At 32.9% G+C, this 13,527-nt stretch overlaps 1 protein-coding gene and 1 long non-coding RNA gene across 2 annotated transcripts in view; both read right to left on the reverse strand.

The window, feature by feature from the left end:
- The window catches only part of LOC133190446 (charged multivesicular body protein 5-like), a 445,151-nt gene that overhangs the window by 380,876 nt on the left and 50,748 nt on the right, over positions 1–13,527 (reverse strand). The window lies entirely within an intron of this gene.
- LOC133190987 (uncharacterized) lies at positions 12,634–13,088 on the reverse strand. The gene is made up of 3 exons (XR_009721647.1): positions 13,072–13,088; positions 12,894–12,956; positions 12,634–12,685 (listed from the first exon to the last, which is right to left on the reverse strand). It is a non-coding gene; the product is annotated as an uncharacterized LOC133190987 (long non-coding RNA).

A 13,527-nucleotide genomic window follows, 5' to 3' on the forward strand; every position in this document is an offset into this window, starting at 1 on the left:
AAAATACAGGTCAAGTTTGAATTTAGCGGTGGTTCGATGATTGTTCACAGAGTTATCCCTCTTTAACTTAGAAAAAAAGAAGAAATTTTCAATTTCTGCTCTTTAATTTTTGTAGGGATGTATGTATAAGGTTGGAATTGCATATGCAGGTATTTTCCCAGAAAATACAGGTCAAGATCGAATTCGGTCATGTTACGATGATATTTGAAAGAGTTATCCCCCTTGAACTTGGAAAAGATTTAAAAATTCACAATTTCTAATCATTATCTCGGCTACAAATGTGTAAGTTATGGAATTTGATATTTTGGATGCCTTTCGTGGCGTTACGACATATCTAGTTATTTATATTGTGTTGTTCTTATTTGTAACATATAATTTTTCATTTAAATTGTATAATTTTGATTTCTATTCTATAATTTTTCCATTTGTATTGTATAATTTTCTATTCGTATTGTATATTTTTTCATTTGTATTGTATAATTTTCTATTCGTATTGTATATTTTTTTCATTTGTATTGCATAAATTTTATTTGAATTTTATACTTTTCCATTTATATTCTATAATTTTCCGTTTTCATTCTATAACTTTCTGTTTGTGTTGTCTAATACAATACAAATGGAAATAAAACAAAACAAATGGAAAATATAAGAATACAAATGGAAAATTATACAGTATAATGGAAAATATCAGAATACAAATGGAAAACTATACAGTACAAATGAAATAACAATACAAAAAGAAAAAAATTATAGAATAAAATTATACAATACAAACGGGAAAATATATAGAATAACAAAAACATTTATACAAATCTAATGAAGAATTATACAATACAGTTCGAAAATATTTAATATTGCAAACGTATGACATGCCATAAGAATAAGGTTACTTTTCAAACTAATTTACATCGCCTCTACTTCTGGATAAGACCCTAGAATCATTTTATTATGAACTCCTAACTTTTGTAGCTCTGGCTCTGTCGAAGACGAACATCATTTTCCTCTTAAATGTAATGGATATAAAAATATCAGATCCCAGGTTTTGTATGACGTTGATATTAACCTTACAGACCCAAATGCTCTATCATATACATATTGAATCTACACACAAGAAAAAGGTGCTAAGTTTATTTATAAGGCATATCTAATGCGAAGAAATATTACGTATCAGGGACGTAGCATCGTTTTTGAAAGTGGGGGGCCAGCTCGAATACTGGCCCTAACATCAACATTTTGTCTTGTGTTCGATCTGGAAGTTGTTATACATGATTTATATGAACATGAATCTGCTAAATATTTTTTTAATTTCTGAGTTTGAATTTCTATAATAATAAGATCGGTCTGGAATCAGCAAATCAAAGCATCCTAAACATAATTATAAGTTTACTGTTGTTCAGTACAAGGTATATCATTTTATAGTCATCTTTGTCAAAAGTTATTAGTGCTGAACTACTAGAATGACAATTAATATTTACAGAACCCCTTCCTCTTTTTCGTCTCCCCCTTTCAGATTTATAATACATATCATTATGTTATATACTGTATAGTGTATATTGATGCCTAGAAAAGTTTTGCTTTGGTTAAAATTTTTCCAAAAATGGAGAAAAAAAATTGTAGATTTTTTTCTGTATTGGTTATTCAACTATATACACATACAAAAGTAGAACAACAGAATCGTTTAATAAAAATAACCGGATTTACGGTATCTAACGGTACCTATTTTTTTTATTTGAAACTTATATACAACTATATATAACTATAATATATAACTTATATACACATACAAAAGTAGAACAACAGAATCGTTTAATAAAAATAACCGGATTTACGGTATCTAACGGTACCTATTTTTTTTTATTTGAAACTTACATTCTAATCAATTTGATTGTGAAATAGATCTCTAAAACATTAGAATTCGTATCAACACTGTTTTTTTAGTCACTTTTTTTCTGTTAAACTCCTAATCATATAAAATTTCTAAACATGAGAAAGTGTTTAGAACTTAGCACTTGTGTGCTTAGAAATTAAATATGCCTAAACACATAAACGCAAGTGTTTAGATTCTAAACAAATATTAAGTGTTTAATCGCTAAACAAATCATTAGTATCATTATGTCGTTACCGCAAAAAAATACACTCTCGTACATTCAGGCGCAAAGAGCATACATTTTCACTGATCAATACACATAATTGTCATTCATCTTAAAGCACGTATTACGTAATTCTTAAAAAGCAACTGAATTTATGTATATATACAATGGACATGTGTGTGCCACTTAATATACACATATAAACTGAAAGGAAAACTAATTAGACTTTGATTAGTTCCCAACAAATTCAGTCAGCATTGCACATATAACGTACACATGGATAACAAAAAAAAATTTAACTCCGCTTTAGAGATAAATAAAAATTTGTCAGTTTAATAAATTACAATACTTCTTGAATAGATTCCTGAATATTTTTGCTATATAAAAGAAGTCTGAATTAAAAATATATTTAAATATGTATTTATGATTAACTGCAAAATGAATCGGTTACAAACAGACTGTTTAAACTGGCACGTAAGAAAAAGGATGACTGCACATAACGCCTGTTTTGGGGTCTTTTTCGGTTGCTTCTGTTGCATTTATATCTAAACCTTATCTTACTTTTGTATGTTTATGAAAGAATACTGTCAATTTGGAACCACATTTAAATCTTAAGATGATTTTAGACTGTGATACAATAAAATGATTCAATGTTTTTTGTCCTTACTGCTTTCCAAATATAGTGAATTTACACTTACCTGCCCTTGATTGAACATTAGATATGCATGAGAGGTGGAGCTAACATTGTAAGAATGGCTCTAAAATTAGACTACATAATTAACAATGACATGTTTGGAAAAGCGAACGTGAGCGCTCTTTCCAACCTCCCTCTCCATTCTACAAATACACTTCTGACAAAGGTTTCAAAACGAAATTAACAATATGTGCACGTCAATGTAATTAAAGCAGATTTTATATCAATGCCAGATGACTTAACGTGTTCGAACACAATGTCCTTGTTAGCACAAAACATGCTTCCTTACAAGTCACGTGACGGAATTTAGTATTCACAGTTACCTGAGGTAAGAAATCACGTGGTGAATTATAATATTCAACATGTCACAATCCTTGGTTACAACACAGAGAGCGAATGTAAGAAGAAGCAGTTTTTTTCTCTTTTTTAACCATGAGCGCATGTTTGTCTATTAATCTCCTTTTGACACACTATTATTTATGCAAATATACAACTACTGTTAAACGTAGAACAATAGACAAACATGCGCTGACTATGTATAAAGTCAGTAAAAAAGTGGGCGTCCTCATCATCGAATGGAAGAAATTGTGATGACCCCTGCATTTGAAAACAGATTCGAACTTCGTAAATACACAGTTTTATTAAGCGTAATTACATAAAGTTGTAGATTGGATGTTGACCATTCTTGCAATGAAAAGAAAAATGCTTGTTTTGAAAGTTTATTTTGTCGCAAATTCCGCATGTCCTTAAGTGCAGTCATCCTTTGTATGGCGACTACAAATTTTGCATAGGCGACTAATTTTTATGATTGGTGGCCAGCTGGCGCTATTTTAGAGGTCACTTAGAGGCCTTGTGACGGTACATATTGTCGTTTTGTACATATTGTCGTCGGCGACAATATGTACCTACCCTCACTGCACATATTGTCGTCCATCGGTGCATATTGTCGCCGGCTGAAAAGTTACACGTGTACATATTGTCGCTGGCGACATTATGTACCTCACCCTCACTGTACATATTGTCACCCCACATATATTGTTGTTTAAAGATTTCTTTTGTTGTTTTTTGGTAGTTTTGTGAATGTAATTGGTGTGTGAATCACACTGACGTATCACGTATGCTATTTCATGCAGCGTGATTGTGACGGTACATTTTGTCGCCGTGTTCATATTGTCGCCGGCGACAATGTGTACCTACTTCACTGCGCATATTATCGTCCATCAGAACATGTCGCATGGCAATGCACGGCAATGGTCCATATAAATATGACTAGTCATTGCTTTGTTGTTTTTGAGAAGATAATTTTTAAACAATTTTCCAATATATTCCCATGTAAAACTGTGATGGCTAATTGCGACCCTACCCTAGGCCCGGTTTCATATGAAGATACTTGAATCTGCACCACCTGAAGATGCTTCCATATAAACATCACGAATCACGGGCCTCTTGCTGTTCCTAAGTGATGGATCCAGAAATTTCAGAACGGAAAGGGGGGGGGGGGGTCGGTTCAGAATTTTTTTTTTGACAAACAAAAAAAAAGTCATTTGTATGTAAAGGTGTGTTACTGTATGTTAAGTTAAGTTGTTTGTTTGTTTGTTGTTTAACGTCCCTCTCGAGAATTTTTCACTCATATTGAGACGCCACCACTTGCCGGTGGAGAGCTGCAAATTTTGACATATGCTCGGCACTTAGGGCCATTGAGCAGTGATGGATCTCGGTTTATACGGTCTCATCCGAAGGATCAGTCTCCACGCCTCACAGTGGGATTCGAATCCGCGACGTAAGGATCAACTCCTTACTCCGCGACTCTAGAGCACATACTCTACCACTTTGCCACGCGGGCGACATATATTTTAAGTAAATTATTTAATTATGAAATTTTACCTGTGGACTAAATTGAGAGTATATACAAGTTCAACAATCAGAATTTACCAAAGCAAAATAAAAAAAAATCAAACCTCCGGGAGGGGGGGGGGGTGCTACATCTGTCTGGTTTTTGAGAAGATTTTTTAAAGTTTTCTATATATATTCCTATGTAAAACTTTGATCACCCATTGTGGCCCACCTTACCCCTGGGGTCATGATTTGAACAAAATTGATTTTATTTTTGTTTGTTTGTTGTTATAATGTCCATCTCGAGACCTTTTCATTCGTATGTAGACGTCACTACTTGCCGGTGGAGGGCTGCAAATTTAGACCTATGCTTGGCACTAAGGGTCATTGAGCAGTGAGGGAATTTTTTCGTGCCAGCACCTCAAAATTCAATATACGCTATATAATGAAGCTTTCACATAAGTATCTTCTCTTCTTACCCAGTAGATTTTTCTAAATATTCTATGAAAAACTTATGATCACCTATTGTAGCCACACCCTTCCCCCGAGGGACATGATCTGAATAAAACTGAATCTACACTTCATAATGAAGCTTTCTCATAAGTTTCAACTTTTCTTACACAGTGGTTCTTGAGAAGATATTTAAAAGATGTCACTAAATTTTCACTTATTCTTAACTACTTCCCTTGAAAGAGGGCATGTCCCTTCATTTGAACAAACTTGAATCCCCTTTATTCATGGATGCTTCGTGGCAAGTTTGATTGAAATTGACCCAGTAATTCTTGAGAAGAAGCTGAAATTGTGAACAGCTAACAGACAGAGGGACGGTCAGACAAAATGTGATCAGAAAAGCTCACTAGAACTTCCAGTTCAGGTGATCTCAAAATGTCAACACCAACACCTATTATATCGGCACATGAATGTATATAAAAATAAGTAAAAAATAATTTCCAAATAATCATTATTACTGAGCAAAAAACCAATACATGTATTTAATCTCCAAGTATTCGTATATTACAAGAAAAAAGAATAGGCTGATTTATCAGATATCTCAAGAATTACGTTATCTTGACATATCATAGTGATGTACATCAATCCTGGACACAATTTTCTGACCAAAAAATTTTCTCCCTACGGTACTGCGAGTAATGCTGTCTGTCTCCCTCCGTACGTGCGTGTGTGTATGTCAACCGCTCTTTCCTTTCTCAAGTAAATATTCTTCAAAACAATATATCGACGACAATATATGCCGACATTGACTGTACATATTGTCGCCGACGACAATATGTGCTGGTGCTTGACTGTACATTTTGTCGCCCATTATGCAGGAAGAAAATAAGGCTCCTCTCGGTACATATTGTCGCCGGCGACAATATGTACCGATGGACGACAATATGTGCAGTGAGGGTAGGTACATATTGTCGCCGACGACAATATGTACAAAACGACAATATGTACCGTCACAGGCCTGCAGACAGATTTCTTCAAATCAGTCAATAAAAGATCTTGTACAGGTACATGTTATTTGTTTTACTCTCAGCAAGTCCTTAACTAGCATACATACATTGTATGATTTGTATCCCATCAAAAACTGCAAGAAAGTATCCATTTCCGATGTACAGGAATATGTTTTAGATATTCAAAACTGTCGAAGTAACGCAGTAGTCGTCACAAAGTTCATTCTCTTCTAGAATGTAAGAAGTGCTTGAATAATGAAACAACAATTGCACTCGAACTTGAAGATGACACCATTTAATCTGATACGTACATGTGTCTTTGCTACGTTCGATATGAACCAATTAACCTGTAGAAAAGAAGGTCTGATAAACATGCCTGTTAAGATTTAATGAAACTACTGATATTAATATAGATCTTTTAGTGAAATTTAACATTTACTTCTCTTCAAAATAACCGAAGGGGATTTGAAGCCACTACTACTACAAGTACATTGCTCATCCACATACATGTACAAATGACGTTAAAAAACGAACAAACAAACCTTTACTTGCAGTAATAAGAAGCAATTTTCATGGTTCATATTTGCACTGTCAATAACTCTCTTTAATAAAGTTCTTTAAGCTTATACATTGTGATTTTTTTTTGTTTCGATACCCGCTCTAATTATCGTTTAAATATACATGACGGTGTCATTTCGGGGAAGATAAGTGTTTTCTTTTTAAATGCATTTAGATATTTAACATGTGTAGACATAAGTGTACGAGTACAGTTGTTAAATATAATATTGAACACGTTTAATATTATGTTTAACAAATAAAACTTTAAAAATATCTTAACGCGTTATGGAAGTGTTTATTTCCTAAACACAAATTTTACAGTGAATGCACAGCTTTGATTTACCTATACTCATACCAAGGTCATCTGGTAAGCGATTCTCTAGAAGATTTTTTAATTATACTACCAAAAATGTAACTTATATTCCCAGTTCACTATCTAAGGATGAAATTCTTCATTAGAACAAAGAACATATTTTCGAATCAACTGGGAGACATAAACTCCATGTGCAGACACATGATTTTGTTTGTTTGTTTGTTTGTTGTTTAACGTCCCTCTCGAGAATTGCTTACTCATATGGAGACATCACCACTTGCCAGTGGAGGGCTATACTCGGCACCTAGGGTCATTGAGCCGTGAGGGACTTTTTTCGTGCCAACACCTACTGAGGCGCGGGACCTTGGTTATACAGTCTCATCCGAAAGACCGGTCTCCACGACCTTCAATGGATTCGAACGTAATGATAAGCTCCTTACTCCGCGACTCTAGAGCAGACGCTCTAACCACTGCGCCACGCTGGTGACAAAATTGACGTAATTTTCTCGCTATTCTCTTTTATCACTTCATTTGTGAGGAATCTTCCTTCCTGGTACAGCTTCATTAATTTTTCTGAAATTTATACATGTATATACAATACCGATGGGTCATGATTTATCTGCAGTCATATACATAAAGTTCATACGTACACTTAAAGGTTATTTAATTACTATGAAAAGGAATTGAATTCACACATTCTGACAAAAAGATAAGTTGCTACAGCACATTTAAATAAAATTTTGGTTAGGAAAAATTCCTTTAATTACTGATTTTTTTTTTTTTTTTTTTTTTTTTTTTTTTTTTTTTTTTTAAGAATAGGAGAAGTTTTTAAAAACCTTTTCACAAATAAGCCTAAAGGCTTATGGACATTAGCAAGTCACGGTTATCCGGAGAAAAAAAGGTTTGATTCATGGGTTTTTTCACTTAAAAAAACTCTGATTATCGGCCGCAGCAACGGCCGATCTATTTGTGGTTGTGCTAGAACGAGCACATGGGGAAATGAGACGTTATTTTTTTTTTCATTTCTTCGTTGAAATAATTTCTTATTCATCACACCTATAAAAGTTATGAATAAAAATGTTGAAAATTTGCTTATTACTAAGTCTAAATGGTTGTTATGACGTTTCAATTTGTTTTTCATTTCTTATCAGATATTTATTAATTTATAACTTTATAAAAAGTTTTTTCATGAACTGCTCCCCAACATGGGCGTGCGTAGGATATAAAAACAAAACGTATTGAGTTTCCGGAAACTGAATTTTGTTTTGAATTCACTACAGTTGTAAATGACACAATGATTTTTTTTCTGCACTTCACATTTGTTGGGATACAGGCGCGTAGCCAGAATAGAAATGATGTGTACACAGAGAACGGCAGGGGGTTTGGTGGGGAGGGGGGTCTTGAGCCCCCCTCCCCCCCCCCCCCGTGTCTAAGGGCTCTGGTCAGGCGTAATATAATTTTTGCCAGCCAGGAAAAAAATACAACTTTAAAAATTTTGTCAAGCAAGGACGAAAAAGGAAGATTGTCAAAATTCAAAGTCCTATTTCTTGTGTGTATGGTGTGTGTTTAATGAGGGGGGAAGGGGGTGTCCATCTTTCACAAACCAAATTTTTATTAATACATTACCAAATTACCATGATTTAACAATGGTGCAACAAACAGTGGGGGTCCACCCTTTCAATGTACATTTTCAATAGTAAAAGGTTAGGTTTTGGGAATAAGTTGGGGGAGGCCCCCTTGATACTACGTGCCTGCTGGTGAGGGCCCAGACCCAGAAGCTCAGGAGTTTTACCAAATATTTCGTTCATTTTCTTGAAATATAAAAATTATGCCATTTAGTTTTTGTTTAGGAAATAAAAGACAGTAATATTTATTGTTTTAACGAAAATTAATATTCCATGGAAACTTGAACATATAATTGAGGCTAAAAATTTAACCGATATATTAGTTGGTATCATATAATCATTAATTCTTAACGTTTAAAAACAAGTATACAAAATTTTAATTATGAACAAAAAAATATCGTATTGTAAATCATACTAGTAGATCATAGCATTTAACGATGTAGCTGAAACTTAATTTTTTAAAAAAATATCGATGTATAATAGAACAATGACAAAATAATGAATGATTTATTTGGATTTGGCAGTTTTATAATAAAAGATTTCAAATTTTTCATACATCCATGATAATTTAAAATTTAAATCGACACAGTATGACACAGAATAATTTGAAACACGAATATTTGTTGGATGGTACTGAGATTTTTTTCTCCGAATAATTCTCTCTTTTTTCTTATCTCTTTTTTTTCTGAAAATAATGTGTACGCACTTGCGTATTTGCGTATAGGCAGCTACGCGCCTGGGATAATTATCTATCATAACACTGATCGGCATTGTGACAAAAATCCTGGATAACTATCAGACTGATTACGTGAAGTTTGTACATGTACGTCCTTTTTGTCAGCATTTAGGTATTTGCTATATTTTGTGATTTGATGATAACAAGTTCCTATCCTTTATCTCAATTAATCCGATTTTCATTTATTTGGATTTAACAATTGATCACTGAAAATTAAAGTTTAAAAAATGCACAGAAAAGTAAAGCAAGTGTAAAAATTTAATGTGTCATATTTTTTCTATTAGTATTTTTGTTTTCTTAATTGTGGAAATACTTCAAAATACTAAATATATTTTTGCGGCTGTTTTGATGCTTTGCATCAATTTAACTTGTTGAGAGTGATCGCCCGTGTAAAATTCTCTATGCAGTGAAAACCAATGAAATTATGTTTATAATTGGTAAACAAAAGCACGTATGCTTCCTTCAACGGGTAGAATCATCTCTACAGAAAGAAAGAAAAGTAGTGGTAGTTCTATTGGATATTGTACTCAAGGGACAGAGAGTCAACAGATCGTTTTATTACCTAACCTACTATATAAATTGTAATTAGGCATTTTGAACTGTTTCCTGATTCTTTTTAATGTTTTTGCAAATCATGAAACAGTCAAAACTGTTTACCCGGTCACAGAATGAACTGTTGCATGGCTGAACTGTTTCATTATGACATCATAGTTAATTTCCCGTATTTTACAGCTATAATATTGAATTATATATAAATTGAAGCATTTTTATTCAATTCGAAATTATCATCTGAAAAGTAAACCTGATACCAATTTAAATATATATTCAATTTAATATCATTTCAAAGAAGAGGCCATGAACACCTTTTCTGAGGGTAGTTTGGGAAAAATGTAGGCCCCTTTCATTCAGTATAGATCTTTGCCATAAACGTGCAATATTCAAATCTTTAAGACATCATTATGTTGTTTACTACATGCTTTTTTTCCCCAATTTATTAGTGCATGATAATATCACACCCATTAATTTTTCACCAATCAGTGTGAATATTTGATTAATATTCATCTTGTTTAGTTTGGTTTTAAAAAATAATACAAACTTTTGTCAATGTATTTTAAAAGCCATTGATTATTATGTCGATATCATTACTTTAAGAAATTATATAGTAGGTTAGGTAATAAAACACTTATTTCATGACAACTCGGGAAACAGTCAAACTGTTGTCCCTCGATAATGGGGAAGACCTGGGAAACTGTTGCCCTCGGCCTTCGGCCTCGGGCAACAGTTTCCCAGGTCTTCCCCATTACCTCGGGACAACAGTTTGACTGTTCCCCTCGTAGTCATGAAATAAGTGTATAATTTATATGCCGGGGTTCTACGGTACCGGTGTAGTTATTGATGAAGGTTGAAAACAAAACTAAATACTTAGAATTGTAAACAATAAATGTCACTCATCAACAATAAAACATGTGTTTCAATAATGTATCAGCTTGAAATGGTTTTGTTTACTCACTAAATCTTGAAATACACATGAAAACTATACCGCGCGTAAGTTGCTAATGTCAAGGGACGTTACTCTGATACTGGTGTGCATATGTATGGTGCGCTACCAGCGTTACAATAAAGCAACATTTTGTCATAAAATTCAGTGAATAATATACAATTATGGACTCTTTCATTAGTGAATATGGTTTGTTATTCACCAGAAAAATATCAATATTGACCGAGGCGAAGATCTTGAAAAATTCTATATGAAAGCCAGGAACCTTGCCAATTCCTTAATATTGAAGAAGACGATATATAGGCATTCCTTGACAAGAAAAACACTGTACTATATGAAACAAAAACAAAGTTGACAATGAGAAATATTGAACTACTCTAAAATACATGTTTCTTTATTCAGGTCTTTGATTTTGACTGACGGTTTTGCCAAGGTTACTAAAATAGAAATTTCTGTAAAATTCATTCAAAATGATACTCCTATTACAGTTTTAATCTGATTTCAGTATGACTGGGTAAACTTTACTATGATATATAATTCTTTATATCGGTTTTTTAATTTGATGACCGGTTTTGCAATGGTTATTTAAAATAGAAATGTCTGTAAAATCTGTAAAAAATGCCACTCCTCTTCCAGTTTAAGTCCAATTATATAACTGGGTATACGAGTAGACTACACTGAAAAATTTAATTCTTTATACCGGTGACAGGTCTTGTATAGTAGGATTTCCCCCTCAAATAAAGTCTTTTCACTGGCTATAGAGCAGAATCCCCCCCCCCCCCCTCGTGCCAGCACCTACTGCGACACGGGATTTCGGTTTGTGTACATTTTCATCCGAAGGACCGGTCTCTCCTACTGCAGTGGGATTCGAACCCGGATATACATTTTAAAACAGTTTATCTTTGCGTCGAGGGAGGAGTTGAAACATCGAGTCTTACGATATTTTGAGTGACTAATTTTAAAATTTTCTATGAGTAAAAATTTTGGGTTTAGACTCATTGATTTGAACTATATATTTTAAGATTTTATTCTAAATTTGACAATTCCAAAATCGAAAGCACTCATAATTTTATTAAAAAATCAGTTGACTTTCATATAAACTTTTGCCGATATTATTTAAGCATTGATACAAGGGGGAAATCATATTCTGAGAAAGAAAGAGGGGAAATTTTGGCTCTATTATGAGATATCTTTCACGTTGAAATCGTTCTTTTTTTTTTAATTAAAAACCACAGGTTTATAAAATTTCGTCGCGACTACAGATGCATGTAAACATATTCTAACACATATTTCCAGGATATAACAATAAGATTCAATTTTTTACATACGAAATACATATAGTACATAGGAAAATTCTTAGATACTAGTATTATTATTCCAAGGCACTTGGGGATGGACCCCCTTCTCATTTTTTTTTTTAAATATTGGTTAGCCTTTCCTATTTGTATTCTAATACTTTTCTCTAAAGCTATATGAGCTGTTTTACATATAACTCCATAAGTTCACATCTCGTAACATACCAAACAAGTTTGAGGGAAAAAAAGAAACTCGTTTAAAGGTTAATTAAGTTTAATCCAATAAAAGTTTTATGTCTAATGAAACAAATGTCACCATGGGTGTAGGCACTTTTTTAATTAAAACCAAAACACTACATGATTCTGTTAATTAATTCTTTTCCTTTGTCTGCCAGTACCTGAAATATAATAAATTTTTCTATATAAATAAAACCAATAAATGTATGTCAGGAAAATTCTACATTAATGTATTAATGGTTTGTTTTTCTCTGTATCTTAATTGTACCTGTAGTGAACTCGACAGCGTTTTCCTCTCTCCAAATAAATCTGTATATGTACTTGTGTTGCCTTCCTTTTTCACCACACTCTAAATAGAGAAGTTATAAACAATTATAGACAGTTTGAATACCGTTAATGAATGAATTACCAGTCTGAATGCTAACAAAATAAGGATTTGTTACATTATTCTACTTATATCTGTACAGAAGTTTACAACCAAAGATAAAAATTAAATGAAACAAACTGTCTACATCAGCTATAGCGATGCCAAATGTAAAACATTAGTGTGTCCTCACCAGTAGTTCATTGTGGACATTCATCAGTAAATATTTGTGCATATGCTTAGCCTTAATCCTTTGCTACAAAGAAAAATATACAAACGGTCACTATTTTTTAAAATTATTTCTGATCATGAAAACTACTGCATCTTGCATACATCTATAATCTATAGATAGAGATTCGTTGTTTTCTTACCATTAATTGTTTGTATGCAGCCATGATCAGTTTTTCTGTCTCCCGTTTCGTCTCAATATTTTTCTGCAAGGGAAAAGCAACACAGCTTGATATTAGATATTTAATTACATGTAGCTCATTTTCTGCTTGTGCCTTTCTAAAAAAAAAATTGTAGATATGTCCGTCTGAATGTGATTTCTTACCATAAGTATTTTATGTTTGTGCTTCAATATTTTTCTGATGATCTCTCTTTGCTTTTTGTTTCTGTTTATCATTGAAGATTTTCTGTAATAGAACAAATGGGGCTTAATTTTACTTTAACACTGGTTTGTTTTTAAAAGGTATGTTTTTACTTTTTTATCATAATTTTTATGCAGATATTATTCTACAGGTATATGCATACCAGCAATTCCTTGTGTACTTGGTTTAATCCCAAGGAATGAATTTTCCTGTCTTCGATTTCTCTCTACAATAAAC

Source organism: Saccostrea echinata, unplaced genomic scaffold, assembly GCF_033153115.1.
Source record: "Saccostrea echinata isolate AGI-Se365-2 ecotype Australia unplaced genomic scaffold, CSIRO_AGI_Sech_v1 ptg000022l, whole genome shotgun sequence".
NCBI lineage: Eukaryota > Metazoa > Mollusca > Bivalvia > Ostreida > Ostreidae > Saccostrea > Saccostrea echinata.